We start from the raw sequence: 15,046 nt of genomic DNA on the forward strand, positions 1-15,046 counted from the left end.
GCCTCAAGTTTCTAACTGACTGTACAGTAGACTCACTCAGACATAGGGGAAACACAACATTCCAGGGAAGGCTTTTCCAATGTTGTGGTTGCCAGGCACTATGAGGGCACCCAAACAAACACACACAGTCACTCACAAGATTGTTTCATAAAGCGTTAAGGCCTCTCCTTATTCATTTTACTCCGAATAGTGTCCGCGGATCGAGATAGTGTGTGTGGGGCGAGGGAGCTGTGTATGGGGATAATTTGGGAAAACAACTAGACCAGAATACTTGTTAGAACATCATGCGACTGCTTTAGCTAAATGTACCTCTGAATAGCACTTTCGCCCAATGCTTGTCCATTGGGATCTGTCCCCATTATAGCAGAAGTAATCATTGCATGATACAATCTTCACTGAGGGAGAAAGGAAGAGTGGCATGAGGTCAGGGTACTAAGGAGGTGATAGTCTATGACATCTTGTTAACTTTACCAAGAATTAATTTGGAAGCAGGTGATAGAACACACAATGTGAAGTTTTGCTATCAAAGCTTAAAACATTGAATTTTGATGTGCAATGTTGCTAACGTTTTCTGCAAGCACTTCGTGAATATGATTTCAAACTTTGCAAACTTTGCAAAATATAGCATGGGAGTCCAGCGATTGTATTAGTGGGGGAACATTTTTTGTAAAAGTCCGCTCTCAGAGGGAGAATAATTTGGGGAATAAAAGGGTTAATGAAACATTTCCCACTAAGATTTCTGGGTAAGACTTAACCTACAATTATTGCTTTGTAAAGTGTCAAGCTTTGTAATTTTTCTCAAAGAACACACTTTGTCAATTTAGCAATTTACATTTCTTTCACTTGTGGCTAATAAGAATGCCCCCCCCCCCCATTATCTAATTGTTGGATTTCAATTTATAGGAATTTTTCATGGGGAAGGCATCGAAACTGTGGTAATACAGGCTTTGAACGCTGTGTAGTGTGAGTCCCGGCCCCCCGCCCCACACCTTTTCATACAGCAGAGCAGTGCTCTGAGTCTTCGGACTTCTGTTGACCCCACTAAAGGACTACTGGAAGCCAGAGAGCCCATTCAAAGCAATTTCTATGATCTGAACCTCAAAACGATACCCACAAATACAGAAACATGTATACATTAAACAAATGCATACATTATGAAATCTTATTTAATCCACAAACAAATATTTACAAAAAATGTCTTTCTTTTTATTTAATGGGATGGTTTTAGCTTTTGTCGTTTTATTTAAAAAAGAAGCAGCAATATGCTACACTGTAGCATATAACTTTGTTATTTTTGGTCTTCAAGGATACTGTCTTTTTGTCAAGGCATACCAGTGTTCCAATTGAGGCCACCAGTCATCCATGCCAGATTCCACTTTCTTTACTTGTGCTTCTCCCATGAATCAAGATAAGGAAAACTTCGCCCCTAATTTCAAATTCCTTCACATTTTCAGATTATATATATCACACACACACACACACTCACACGCGCACCACCCCCCCACCCATTCCACAAAAGGTGCTCAAACACACTTGATTTTGTGCCAGGCAACGGGCGGTGTACCCGTTAATTATATCCACATACATATCTGGATGTTATAGGACACAGCCACCACTCCAGAGTTTCCACATACACCATTTCTTTGCGATACCTCGTTTCAGCGCGTTCTGTCTTCCTCCGATCCAGAGGAAGCAGGGGAACGCCGAAATTCGCTTTTACATACATAAATGTGTATATGTATGTATGTATGTCTACAATGTACGCACCACAGAACGCCATTTATCAAAAAAACATTCCGATTATTATTATTATTTAACATTGATTATATGCCATCTAAATAGTCCTTTTTGCCAAAAGCTTATGTGCAAAATGTTTCTTTTTTAGAGCCTCGTCTACACTTATTGTATACGAATGCGGGCATGCTTTGTTTGTCGTAATTAAAGCTGTCTAAAGATGGCGCGTGTTCTGAGTTACACTGGAGCGCCAGTCCTCTTTCCATTTTACTGAATGTTTTTTTGATAAGTGGCGTTCTGTGGTGCGTACATTGTAAACACACTGACGAAGGTAATCTACCGAAACGCGTCTGTGAAATTAAACTGCTGCTGATGTAACTAACCCCGCGGGTGCTGCATATTTCTTTCCGGGATCTGGGAGAATATCGAGCGAGAATGAATATGAATATATATATATATATATATATATATATATATATATATATATATATATAATATATTTTGTTCAATGTGGTCTTATCACAGGGTCGCTCTTCAGCGGGTGCCGGCGTTGGGCCAGACCAATGGCCAAAAGACAATTTTTAGTACAAAGGACGCCGCACACAGCAACTTCTGTTCACAGGTTTATTCCAGTGCCCAGTCTAACACCTGTGAACAGAAGTTGCTGTGTGCGGCGTCCTTTGTACTAAAAAAAATAAATAATAATAATAAAAAAAATATATATATAATATATATATATTATTCATAGCTCTAGTTTCTCTGATCCCAAAAAGAAAAACTTCGCACTCGAGGGGGCTTTCAAACTCGACTCTTTAATTTCTGATCAGCAACAAACGCGTTTTGGTGCTATGCCTTCTTCCGTGTTACCGAGACACAGCGGAAGCGGCCATTTTAAGGAGGCATCGTCAACAAAGTGTTATAGAAACAAATGAGGGACCATAAACACATCATTCTGATATTCGCCATCTTTGTAGTTTTTTACTGTATAGCATAAAGGTAGAACATTTCATATTCAGGCATGGAAATCCATAGCAAGTTCAACACAATGCGTTTTAACATTACTAATCATTCAGCCAACATCAATATGTATAATTATACCCCATGATTGTCATTTATAAACCTATCGATATTTCTTGCTTCGTATTTCTCACCCTTCTTAGTGGTGTGTTTATAGGTTGTTTATTATTGTATCACTGTCTCAGACAACTTAACATAATTGCCCAACTTTAAAATGCCCCGGATCGGCTGTATACACAACACCACTTATTGTTACTTAACTCTTATATGCCTTGTTATCTTGCCGTGGATATATATACACACATACACACACCTGTGTGTACTTTATTAATCTGATGTATTTCATTAATCTGATGTTATTATTGAATTTTCGAAATTGACTGATGGAATAGGTCTTGTGAACACATGCATAATAAATGCTACAGTGTACTGAACAAATGACAGCAAATGAAAATAAAATTAAAGTATATTCATTTATTAAAAAAATTACCATTCAACCCACTTTGTTATTTTAATTACATTTTGTATGGACTGTCTACTGTATATGTATTGTATTCACATTATTATATGCCCTATATTATTTCGGCATAACTGTCATTTACTGTACTTTTGCCACCCCATGTGGTTTTTATCATTAATGTGCATTCTTGTTTTTTTAAATAAATGAATAATATACTTTTTAATTTTATTTTCATTTGTTCAGTACACTGTACCATTTGTTATACATGTGTTGATGTATCTGATATCTTTCAGGACCCTCAAGTTGCCTAGGATTCGTTATATTTGAAATATTGTTGCCTTGACCTAGGAACTTGTTACTAGTCGCAGGGGGTCCCCCTTTCTATTCATAATAGGTCTTGTGAACTCCAGGTTAGAAACCACTGCAGTAAAGTAAGTTTATGGGATCCACCCTTCACTGGTGCCATTGTGTAGACCGTTTCTTAAGTTGCACTGTACATTTACTGTCACCACACATCCTCCCAAACCCTCTTTGGCTTACACCAACAAATGCCCTGCAGATTCTTTATTTGTAGTGTACAAACCCACCTATTTTGAAAATGGCAAAAACGAGACACACACATACCCTTACAATTCAGGTTCTGCAACCTCCCCCCCTTACTGTTTGCACGTTTGCAACACCGCCCAGATGCATTGTAACCACCCCAAGCCTTTTCGTTACAAGACATGCTTTAGCCTTGAGGTGGCCATGTAATCCAACCGAGATTGTGAAATCCACTCTGAAAAACGATTTGCAAAAAATAGCACTTCAGACCAGGCTTCCTTCCTGTGGCTAACGTCTTGCAGACATGATGGGATTGCAAAAAAAAAAAAAAAGAGCAAAACAAGAAAAGAAAAAAAGAGAAAGATGCTATTCTTTGCTTAGAAAGACATTTCTTGTAAACGGGCATTGCTTCTTCCTCGCCACCACCTTTCTCGCCACCATTCAGAATCCCCATGCATTTTCGGAGAAAGGCACAAATAATAGTGAATCGAAGAATGGCTAATATGTATTCCATCGTAGGTTATTTGTGGTCCTGCAATGTGGGAACCATGTTCGAGTCTCGGCGTCTACTCCACATCATGTGATTCTGGGCAAATCAGTTATTCACCCTGTGTCTCAAAGAAACGTAATGTGACCTTGGGTACATGTAACTGTTTCTGTGATTAATTTGTAATAAAACATGTGACGGGGCTCTCGTCAGGAGGCAGCTAGCACTAGCCCAATTTCTCCTGTTAGTGCCGCACAGGACTGGCTGACTGACTGACTGACAGGTTCGAGCCTGTGCCTCGGCTCAGTATCCTGTGATTCGGCTCAGTATCCTGTGATTCTGGGCAAATCACTTTATTTCCCCGTACATTAATGTGCACTTAACTGGTGCTGATGATTAAGTGCAGGTGCTGAGCACCGGAAACCACAGGCTCAAATTAAGCACTGAACGGGTTTGAATGTAAGGCGCTTCAATAATTTCATAGTTTGTTTTTGTTTTTTAGCAGTTTAATATAGAGCGAACTCGTCCTGAACAGTTGGTGAGGCATCCGATCATTGTTACTAGGACTCATTGGCACTGAACAGCCACTCAAGCCAGCTCCTCCCTTCAAAGACGCACTCAATCACACCAAGCAAGTGCAGGGGGGTCTCGTGTAGGCCCGAGAGCGGTAGATCCTTTCTGTTAGCATCCCTTTGGTCGTCGTCTGCTTTTGAGTCCATACCTTAAGCACTGTGTATGAAATTTCTTTTAGCACACAGTGCAGAACTGAAGTGCTTCTTGCACTAGAGCTGGCAGCCCGAATACCACGGTGTCCCAAGTTACAGTGATCAAATGTATCCGTGGAACGCATAAATGGGTAACAAAAACATTACAAATGTAAAGTAGGCTGAAATGCCTCTAGGGCACATAGTTAAACTGATCCTGAGTGGAGAAGACAAGAGTTATTCTTATCGGTAAAGACAGGGTAGCAATACTAGAAAGGAATAATGCGTTTATGTTTAGCACTCCAGGCAAAATGGTATTTTGCTATTGGAGTGCTCCCCAAACAGTGTACTTTTTTTGAACTTTGTTGTTAATTCGCATCACCACGAGAGCTGAAGCTGTCCACCCAACTTGCCTTATGGAAGTACGGTCCCTAGGAACGCACAGCACTATGGGGGGGGGGGGGGGGGGGTTCAGAGAAGATGGTCGGGCTTACCAGAGGTAGCTTTTTACGTTTAGCTATAACTTGCTCTGAGTGGATTTGGGATTGGGGAATGTCAGTCCAAGGAAGCAAAATGTAAGAAAAAAAGACCCAATACGTTCTGTCTTGATCTCTACTAGTCCTTCAACTCATGCTTGATTGATAGTGTGGTGCACTGTAGAAAGTGTTTGCCAGTTTGGATCCAAAGGAGGTATGACAATATAATTAAAACAATACAAAAAAGCTTATAAAAAACCTTTTTATTAATAAAGTGTAAAGTTAAGGCAAAAATAAGGTTAATACTGTAATAAATGTGAATATCCTAGAACTTTCTGAGGCTGAGCTCAATCAATCAATCAGCATTTGTAAAGTGCAACACTGTCAACACTAGGGGTATTTTAGGGCTGTGTTTATGTCGAAGAGCTATCTATGGCCCTAATCTTTATTCCAGAACTTGGAAAAGTATGGCACCAGTGGTCCAGTTTTTTTAAGTGACAAGTTTACACTATGTACACTGAATGGATGTGGTAATAAATCTTAGATCAACTTTCTGTTCTCAGATTACCAAGATGTCATTATGCTACTTACTACAAGGGGCCATTCCTAACATTCCAATGAGTAAATGGATATAATTAGGGCTCCCGGTTTAGTGGTATTTATTTACATCAGAATTTACCCATATTTATTTGTTGCTAATTTTTTCTGTATTTATCCATTTTTATTTTATGTTTTCTTTATAAAATAAGCTGCAATGTTTTTTTTCACCATTTATTTAACTGATACATGTATACTCGCATTTGAATATCCGAAAGGTATCAAGCAGTATACAGTGCAGTAGCGTTATCTACACTTGCATTGTAGAATAGCATTAATAACTGTAGATCTGCACATAACTAGGCTTAATTTGGAAATCTTTTGTCTTTTTTAATTTCCTCTTCCTCTCAATCTGTGCACCTTCTGACCTGTCACTCATGGTTGACAGTAGAAAATATCACCCAAAGAAAGCCTGTTTTCGGCATTTTTCTGTATTTAAAAATAAATACAGACAGGAAAATTAATAGTTTTCCGTCTGTATTTATCTGTAAAAATCTGTAAAAACAGAAAACTGGGAGCCCTAGATATAATGTATCTGGTGTGCTATATCCTGTCTCCAGCTCGTGGTTAAAGGATAATAGGTCAGTGGGACTGAGCCCTGTTGTGTCCACCTTAAAACCTCCACCTTAAAACCTACCTTTCAAGGGAGAAAGGGACTACTCTGCGGAGGTGCTACGTAATGGCGAGGTGGGAAGCTGAACAAACTCTCTGGTCAGTGGGATGACCTCTACATATCACAGTCCCCAATGCCGGTAGTTCGGCGAGTGGAGAGAATTGCCTGATGCTGATCAGTGGACGAGTAAAGAATCCAAACTAATCCCTTGGCTGTTTGAGGCACCAGGAAATTGAGTGGCACCTCCTGGTTAGCACCCAACAGTGTCACAAACCCTGAGGGATTAGCTTATTGTGGCCAGAATATATAAGTGAACGGGCCATCCATGGTCCATGGGCACCTGTTGGACTGCTTGGCGCCCAACATTCACAGGGACTCCTATAGTTTCATAGGATCTTTAAATCACAATAACTCTGTGACAGAATGAAAAAACAAATATGATCGTTAGGGTTCTCAGTTCAGTGCTGCCAGTTTTAGCCAATAGAATATGCTCCGGGTTTTAGGTGAAAGGTGTGACTTTAGTGTTCTTTTCTTGCTTACAGAAGAATAATACAGACTCCCGCAAAGCCAAATTGTCCCCAGAATTCTTCAAGACATACTCCCTGCCCACCAGTGGGTCACAGACCGGGTGGGATTGGGACCAAAAATAGAACTCGGGCAGCCCCAAAAAGAGGCCCACCTTTGAGGAGTGCGACATTTCACAAAACATTGCTTGGTCAGCATCATGAGGCTCATTTTTGGAGACATTTGTGGTAAATTAAGTATTTTAAAGCTCATAGTCGGTAGCATTGGTGAAGACTGGAAACACTGTTGCTGTAAAAACTGAATACTTCAGTTTAAACGCCTTTTACAAGGTTGCAAGAATGCTGCTCCCATTTGACTAGGTTCTTGACTCTGATTACAATGTAAATCAGAAATCTAGTACAAATCGAAGAGGCAAAAGGGGTTAGGCCAGGATCCCTGGGAAAAGAACCTACAATGACAAGTGGAAGAGAAAAAGGGGCTCTGAAATTCCTCCTCTTGATTTACTACATAAGTGTTTCATTGAATAAAACATGTTATTTTTTCAGTAGTGTTCGTCCTTGGTTAGGAACATATTCTTATAATACCAGTAATTAACAATAACCTATTATTCACTAGTATAATACAAAATATGCCCACCCTTGCTGCGGCCTGAGGCAGTACATCATGGTTGGCAAAGGCGCATAGATGCACCTGCAGCAGTCATCAGCGAGATTGGCCAGGACTAGAGAAGTCCAAGCCTGGTCCTCTGGATCCTGCCAGGCCTGAAGATCTCCCAGTTATTGGCATGCTACTGTGTCCCTGGTACAGGTAGCACAGGGCACTTTTGTGGTAATCCCTACTGTGCCCAGGGCTACCCATCAGTCATGCTGTTAGCTCATCCTCTCCCATCTCATTCCGAGGGGGAGAGGTTGGCAAGAGCCTCATTCAACGCACCCTACCTCATGACAAGATGAGGTGAAAAAGCAAGAAACTGACAGCGTGAGCCTATGCATCGCTGTGCAGACTGCAACTTTGTGCTGCAGTTCTCGAGGCTGGAAGAAGCTGTGTACCTGTCCTGAGAGTCTATCCAATACCATTCTCTGAAGCACAACAGGCCAGGTAGCTGAAGCGAAGTAAGTCAAATAAAACCCTGTGAAATGTTGTGTGAGAATGTGTGCTGTGTATATGAGTGATAGTGTAACTAAGTGAGATTGAGGGAGTCAGAGAGAGTGAGAATAGGTGAGACTAATTTAGAATTAGAGAATGAGTTAACGTGAGTGCAAGTGAGTGTGAGCTAGAGTGACTGAGTCAGTGAGAATGAAGAAGAGTGAAGCCGGTAATTCTTGCTATATGTTGTACCTAGGTAAAATGCAGGCACACAAGCTGCAATTCCTGGCATATGGAACAGCCGTGGCAACATGCTGGTGCTGACATACTGGGCATAATTCTTGGTACAAGGGAAACCTATGGCAAAATGCAGGCACTGGCATATTGGATGTTATTCTTGGCATATGAGATGTAATATTATGTTATGTTTTGTTAGGAAAACTTATACAGTGCACGGTTACCCTGAGGTGTCCTGGAGCTTGCTGCAGTCCTCCTGACTTTCATAGATTGCTGCCTGGGTGGTGTTTAGAACACTCCAAGTCAAAAAAGAATCCCTGAACTACACACACTTTTCTTCACACTCTTAGATTTCATACACACCAGAACCTTAAGAGCAACAGGCTTTTTATATATGTATCAATCCAACACCAAGATATGACGTTTACACTCTTTGTATTTTATTAGGCTATGTTTTTTTTCCCTTTTTAAAATTCAGAAAACTTTCTGAAAAGCATTTTTAAAAACATTCATAGTATATCACATTTGAGACAATTGTTCACAATATTTCATAAAACATACAATATTAAAAACTAAATATAAATGAAAACACAGATTTCTTATCACTAAATTATCAAGACTTTACATTACATAATGAATCACATTAAACAACCCCTTTTAACCTGTAGGTCCAAAAGTTCCTACTAATGGGCTTTACTGACCCAATAGCCTCATATTATTTGCAAAACAGAAATTACAGTATCCAAACTTTTGGTATATCTGCTATTTCATTGGGCTTTTATTGGATTCTATTTTTCCATGAGTCGACGCGTTTCGGTGTTATTTCACTGGTACAGTAACACCTTCTTCAGGACAGCAAAATTCGTGGGGTAATCGTTCCTAAAATTCCTTTCTTAGCTCCAAAAAGAATGAGAGGCGATGTTCTTTCAGCCCAGGAATTGATTCTACTCCTTAGGTTTTTTTTTATATAGGATATTCCCTTCCTGTCACGTGTATTACCCTTTTTTTTAAAAAAGAAGAAAGAAAGAGAAGAAATCTGTAGTTCAGGCTGATATTTCTGTCCCCCTTCTCTCTTCAATCTGGTTATTTTTATGGTTGACCTTTGAGCGACATGCCCAGGAACAACACGGCCTTCCTTTCCGTTAATTAATGTCTCCTATGTACTCTTCTTTTTTTCAGCAACTATGCTCCTATTATGCATTAAAATTTTCACAACGAGGTATAGCGTCCTATTTCTGTTTTTCATGAACTGGATAAGTTCAGGATTCTTTTCTGTCCGTGCATCTACCTCGTTTTCTCGAACAACCATGTTTTCAACGCCTTCCTAAAGGCCAATAGATCATTAACATTTCTCAGATAGAAATGGAGCTCGTTCCAGGCCTCAGCTGCACCAGCGTTAAAACTTCTGCCTCCCCATCTAACTTTTTTTATAGGTGGTACTACTTCTAATTTTGATGTTTCAGATGGGCTGGGCCTATGCCTTGAAGGGCTCTGAAAACGAAACAACGTGTTTTAAAGAGGACCCGTTTTTTAACGGGCAGCCAATGAAATTTTTTGATTGCACTTGAAATTGATGCGAATTTCGAGGTTCCAGTGAGCAATCTGGCTGCTGTGTTTTGCAACATTTGAAGTTTTTGCATACCGCGCTCCTGCATGTTTAAGTATAGACTATTACAATAGTCTAGTCTTGACATAATCAAGGCTGTAACCAATGTGCGCTGGCTGTCTTTTGGCAGAAGAGGCAGAATTTTCCTCGTCCTGAGAATATATGTTGAGGCAGAGACAACGGGTATTGGTAGAGTCTCCTTTGAGTTTGGCCACCAACTTGGGGTCTAGAAATTAACATTGTTCCCAAACAGGATGATCTCTGTTTTGCTGGCATTCAGCTTTAAGCAGTTTTGTGTCATCCAGCTTCCTACTGCCTCCATACAATCCTGGATCCTCACTCCAGTTGCCTTCTCCTGCCCTGGTCGAAGGGATACCACGATTTGAGTATCATCAGCATATGATGTAAGACAAAATCCGAATAACTCGATCAGGGGCGAGGGAGGATACATAAATATTAAAAAGCGTTGGGCTCAATGATGACCCCTGTGGAACTCCACATGTGAGTGAGAAAGGTTTTGAGACAAACTCACTTAAAGCGACTATCTGTAGTCTGTCCGAGATGAAGGATTTCAGGAAAGTCCAGGCTTTATCCTGCAGTCCGCAGGCCAACAAATGGTCCATAAATACTCTATGGTGGACCGTGCTGAAGGCTGCGGAGCGATCAAGCAGGATCAATGCAGCATTTCCTCCCTGATCCAACGCTCTCCTGATATCTACCATGGATTTGAGAAGGGCAGTTTGCACCACCCATGGCAAAATGCTGTGCCTGGCACACTAGAGGTAGTTTGTTGTTTATTGGATGACAGTGGTAAAATGATGGCACTGAGATATTGGAGATCATTCTTGGCATATGGGACACCTACAAGCAAAATGATAGTGCTACCATACTCAAGATAATTCTGGGTATATGGAGGATAACCATGGCATATTGGGCAGGGGGACACAGGCAAAAACAACAAAATTCCGGCCTTGACATTCTAGTGGTAATTTTGACCTTTGGGTCACCCATCACATACATATGAATGCAGTCAATGGAAACATTGTGGCACTGGCATACTGTATGGAATTCTTGCCATTAACAGAGTGCGCATGGCATATGGGATCCATCCTTACCAAAATAATTCTAGCCCTTACACATGGAGATAATTTTTAACATATAGCGGCACCCGCTGCTCATTTTAAATTAAACGGAGTCAAACGTTTTCATTGACTTAGCACACCTTTAAAATACTTCAGTATTTAGCAAGTGCACTTTGAGAGGCAATGGGTTTTGAGCAAGTTTATGAGAACATGCTGCTTTAAAATACACTATTGAACCTACTTTAAAAAAAAATTTTTTTAGGGGGAGATACCCCATGAACCTTCCTTGATGTGGAGTATGCTTGCTCGCAGGAATGCAGAGCACGTATTACACCGCTACACTTTCCAAGCAGCTTTTTGACTTTGTTCAACCCCTGTATTTTAGGGACAGGCATCATTTACTTTCTTATTTGATTTCTATTTTAGAGATATGTGTCCCAGTGTAGGGTGACAAAGCAATTTAAATCATAATCGCATATTGTACACTGAAAATAAATCATACATGTGTGTACATCACATCATAGGAAATCTTACATAAGACAATGATGGTTACAAAGCTTAAAAGTAGCACATCTTCCATATTGGTTGGTATAATATGTTAAGAGTGCTTGGTCTGGTGAAACAGACCAGAATTAAAACCTAACGTGGGTTGTCTGCATTCATGAGACTTTACTACTACTACTACTAGCAATATCAAAATAAAGAGAGATTGATTAAAAATGAAAAGTTTCTAAGCGTTGCAGTCTGCATGCAGCTGCTTGATGCTGGTTTATAGCGCACTGTGCTGCAGTGGAAGGATTATGACTAGGGGCACTGGAATTCTGTGATTTAGCAGCCACGGCAGTTTGTGTAATTATGGATGTGCCACATTTGCCACTTAATTCTTCATCTACTGCATAATTAGCAGGTTTTAGGGAAAAAAGCTTTTTTCTAGCTCAGTCAGTTTAAAGGTTATAAAAAACTAAGCGACACTTGTGCCTGCGAATTGGAAGGCCCTTCTCAAATGTTGACTTGGTGCAATCCCCATAGAGAAGGCCAAGTCCCTTGCCACCCCGAGAGGAGCGTTTGTTCTGTGAGAGTCCACTGCAGAGGGTGCGGGATGCCGGGGTTTAAGTATTCCAGTTGCGATAGGTCAAGAGCTATGTTCTACTGACAACCGGAGAGAGCAGCAAAGTCATCGATAATTTCAAAGAGGGGCGACAGAGAGTGGGGGAGGTCAGTGAGAGTGAGTTGGACATCGTTCGGCGTAAAGATAGATCTTAGACAATCCACCCACAAGTGGAAGGCCCGTTATGCGAGTTGAGGTCGATAGCGGAGGCAAGGGGTTCCATGGCCAAAAGAAATAGGAGGGGGGAGAGGGGGCTGCTCTATCTGGTGCCTCGTCGATTGGTAAGGAGTCTTAAAGAAAGCCCCTGCAGTTCACCTGCGCAATGGGGCATTCATGCAAAAGTCCCACTTTGCCGATAAAGTGCCCCCCCCCCCATCCAAATCTTTTCATAGTGGCAAGAAGGTAATCCCATTTAATGTGGTCAAATGCCTTCTCAGTGTCTAGGGAGAGGGCCACCACGTCGTCTGGGAGATTCTTGGCTGCCCAGAGTGTGTGGGCCAGAGTGTGAAGGTGATAGTTGGAAGAGTAGCCCAGTACGATACCAACCTGCGTCTGTTGAATAAGGGAGGGAATTACCTTGCCACGTCAAGACTCTATGATACTGGCATGGATCTTGATGTCACCATTCAGCAGTGAAATGGGTTTATAGCTGCCACATAGTAATGGATCTCTCCCAAGTTTGGGGAGAACAGCGATCACCGCCTGTCAGAGATAGGTCCTAATGATGCCGTTAGCTCCGCCTCCTGAAAGGCGGTATATAAGAAGTTGATTACTTTCTCGCCTGACCATCTAGAGAACTCCGCAGGGAACCCGTCCTCACCCGGAGATTTTGATAGAGCATTTTGGAGATAGCTGATGCAATCTCCTCTTTGCTGATATCCCCTGCCAATAGTTCCATGCCCTTGTCTGATAGGCAGGGGAAGTCCACACCCTCTAAAAAGGTGGCAACACGTTGCGCGCTCGCCAGCGCCTCTGGGGTATAAAAAAAGTCCTGTAGAATGAGGTGAATTAGTTGACTATGTCCTATGGTTGGATGAGGATCTCCCCGTTTGTCAAATGTATAGCAAGGTTAGCCATGGCAGCCTCCCGCGGTCTCAGTTGGGCAGCCGGAGGCGTCCAGCGTTCTCCCCCTGCTCATAATGATGTCCTTTCAGGCATTGCAATGCGTATTCAGCCGTGGAGATGAAGAGTCTGTTTAGAGCTTTACGTGCATGTTCCCAGCTGCAGAGGTTAGGCTGGGATAGATGGGAGGAGTAGAGGCGGGTAAGAGAGGCTATCTACCCCTCCAATTTGGTCTGTTGGATAGTCACTTGTTTATTGGACATGGCAGCATATTTCATGAGTTGTCCCTGTATTGTTGCCTTCGAGGCTGCACATAGGATTCTGTGGGATTCCTTCGAGCCCCTATTGTCTGATAAGTATGTAGAGACATGGCCCTTCTATTGGGACTTACCCTGAGGGGTGCGATATCATTAAATGTTCAGGCATTAAGGTTTGCGGCCCAAGTCGATCTACAGGAGAACCAGGGAGTGATCAGAGAGGGCGGTTTCTAATATCCTGGATTCTTTGACAATAGCCACCGATTCCTGGGAGGTGAGGAAGTGGTCTAGCCTAGATTGTGTGCTGTGGACCATTGAGAGGAAGGTGTACTCCTTGTCTGCTGGATGGCGTAGACACCAGTGGTCCACCAGGCCGTGGTCCGATGCCACGTCTCCTAGTAGAGCCCTATCTGCATCGTTACATTTGTCCAGGGGCCCAGTCCTATCAAGGACTTTGCTCGGGCGAGATTCCAGTCTATGGCAATGACGTACTGCAAGGCCCCAATCTCCACGAGCAGATTGTTTAACTGTAGAAAAGGCCATTAACATTCCATGAGAGAATTAGGCCTGGGCTGGGAACTCCGCTCCGTTCGCAGAATTTCCGGAGTTTTCTGCACTCTGCGGAGCTCGCGGGGTGCAGAAAACTGCACTTCGCGTAGTGCAGCAGAGTTTTTTCCCCACTCGTGACCGACCGACAGTAATTTATATAAATTCACATTTTATTAAATAATTAATTTAATTTTCTTATGCATATAAGGATTGACGTGTAAATGTAGAAATATTGGGGGCCTAGTCACAAATTCATTCATGAGGATGGAAGCTAGTTCTATAGGAGTACTCAAGTATGCATTTGTGCCAAATGCCTTAGGGAGTTGGATCTTTTTTGGGGCCAATTCACAATTTGCAAAAGGACAGTCTTTTCTATTTGTACCCATTGTATATATCCATTCCCTGAATACTTCATTTTGAGATGTTTTGGGCCTAATTCATTAAGGCATGGTAATTTAGTTAACGTACTAGAGAATATTACTTTACATTCTCCAAGTTGCAAAGTACTAGAGAATATTACTTTACATTCTCCAAAATGCATTTGTGAGTAGGGTCTATACTAGGCATCTATTTTTGCCGAAAGATGCATTGGGTGAGACACTTTGTGCATCATCAACGTTTTAGTAATCATGTGCACCCACTATTTTTTGTGCGCTCGTCACTCCACAGCAGAGAACGTAATAGGAACAGCAACTCATGTAAGTTATGTTTTTTGTGTCTTGATATTTGGATAATTGATTAAACAAACACATTTTTCTTTGTATTTCTGTAAATTCTAGCTTTCAACCCTCATATTTGATTGTAATTTTTCATTACATCTGCAGAGATGCTGTTCCCTGCCCCATCTACCAGTCCTGTCTTTGCAACAATTAAGTCAAATAATGATCTTTCAGTAAAAGTTTT

General features: G+C 41.5%; 1 protein-coding gene across 1 annotated transcript in view; it reads left to right on the forward strand.

Moving 5' to 3' along the window:
- The window catches only part of LOC144798334 (dual specificity protein phosphatase 22-A-like), a 156,221-nt gene that overhangs the window by 72,380 nt on the left and 68,795 nt on the right, over positions 1-15,046 (forward strand). The window lies entirely within an intron of this gene.

The sequence above is a fragment of the Lissotriton helveticus genome, chromosome 12, assembly GCF_964261635.1.
Source record: "Lissotriton helveticus chromosome 12, aLisHel1.1, whole genome shotgun sequence".
NCBI classification, from domain to species: Eukaryota; Metazoa; Chordata; class Amphibia; order Caudata; family Salamandridae; genus Lissotriton; species Lissotriton helveticus.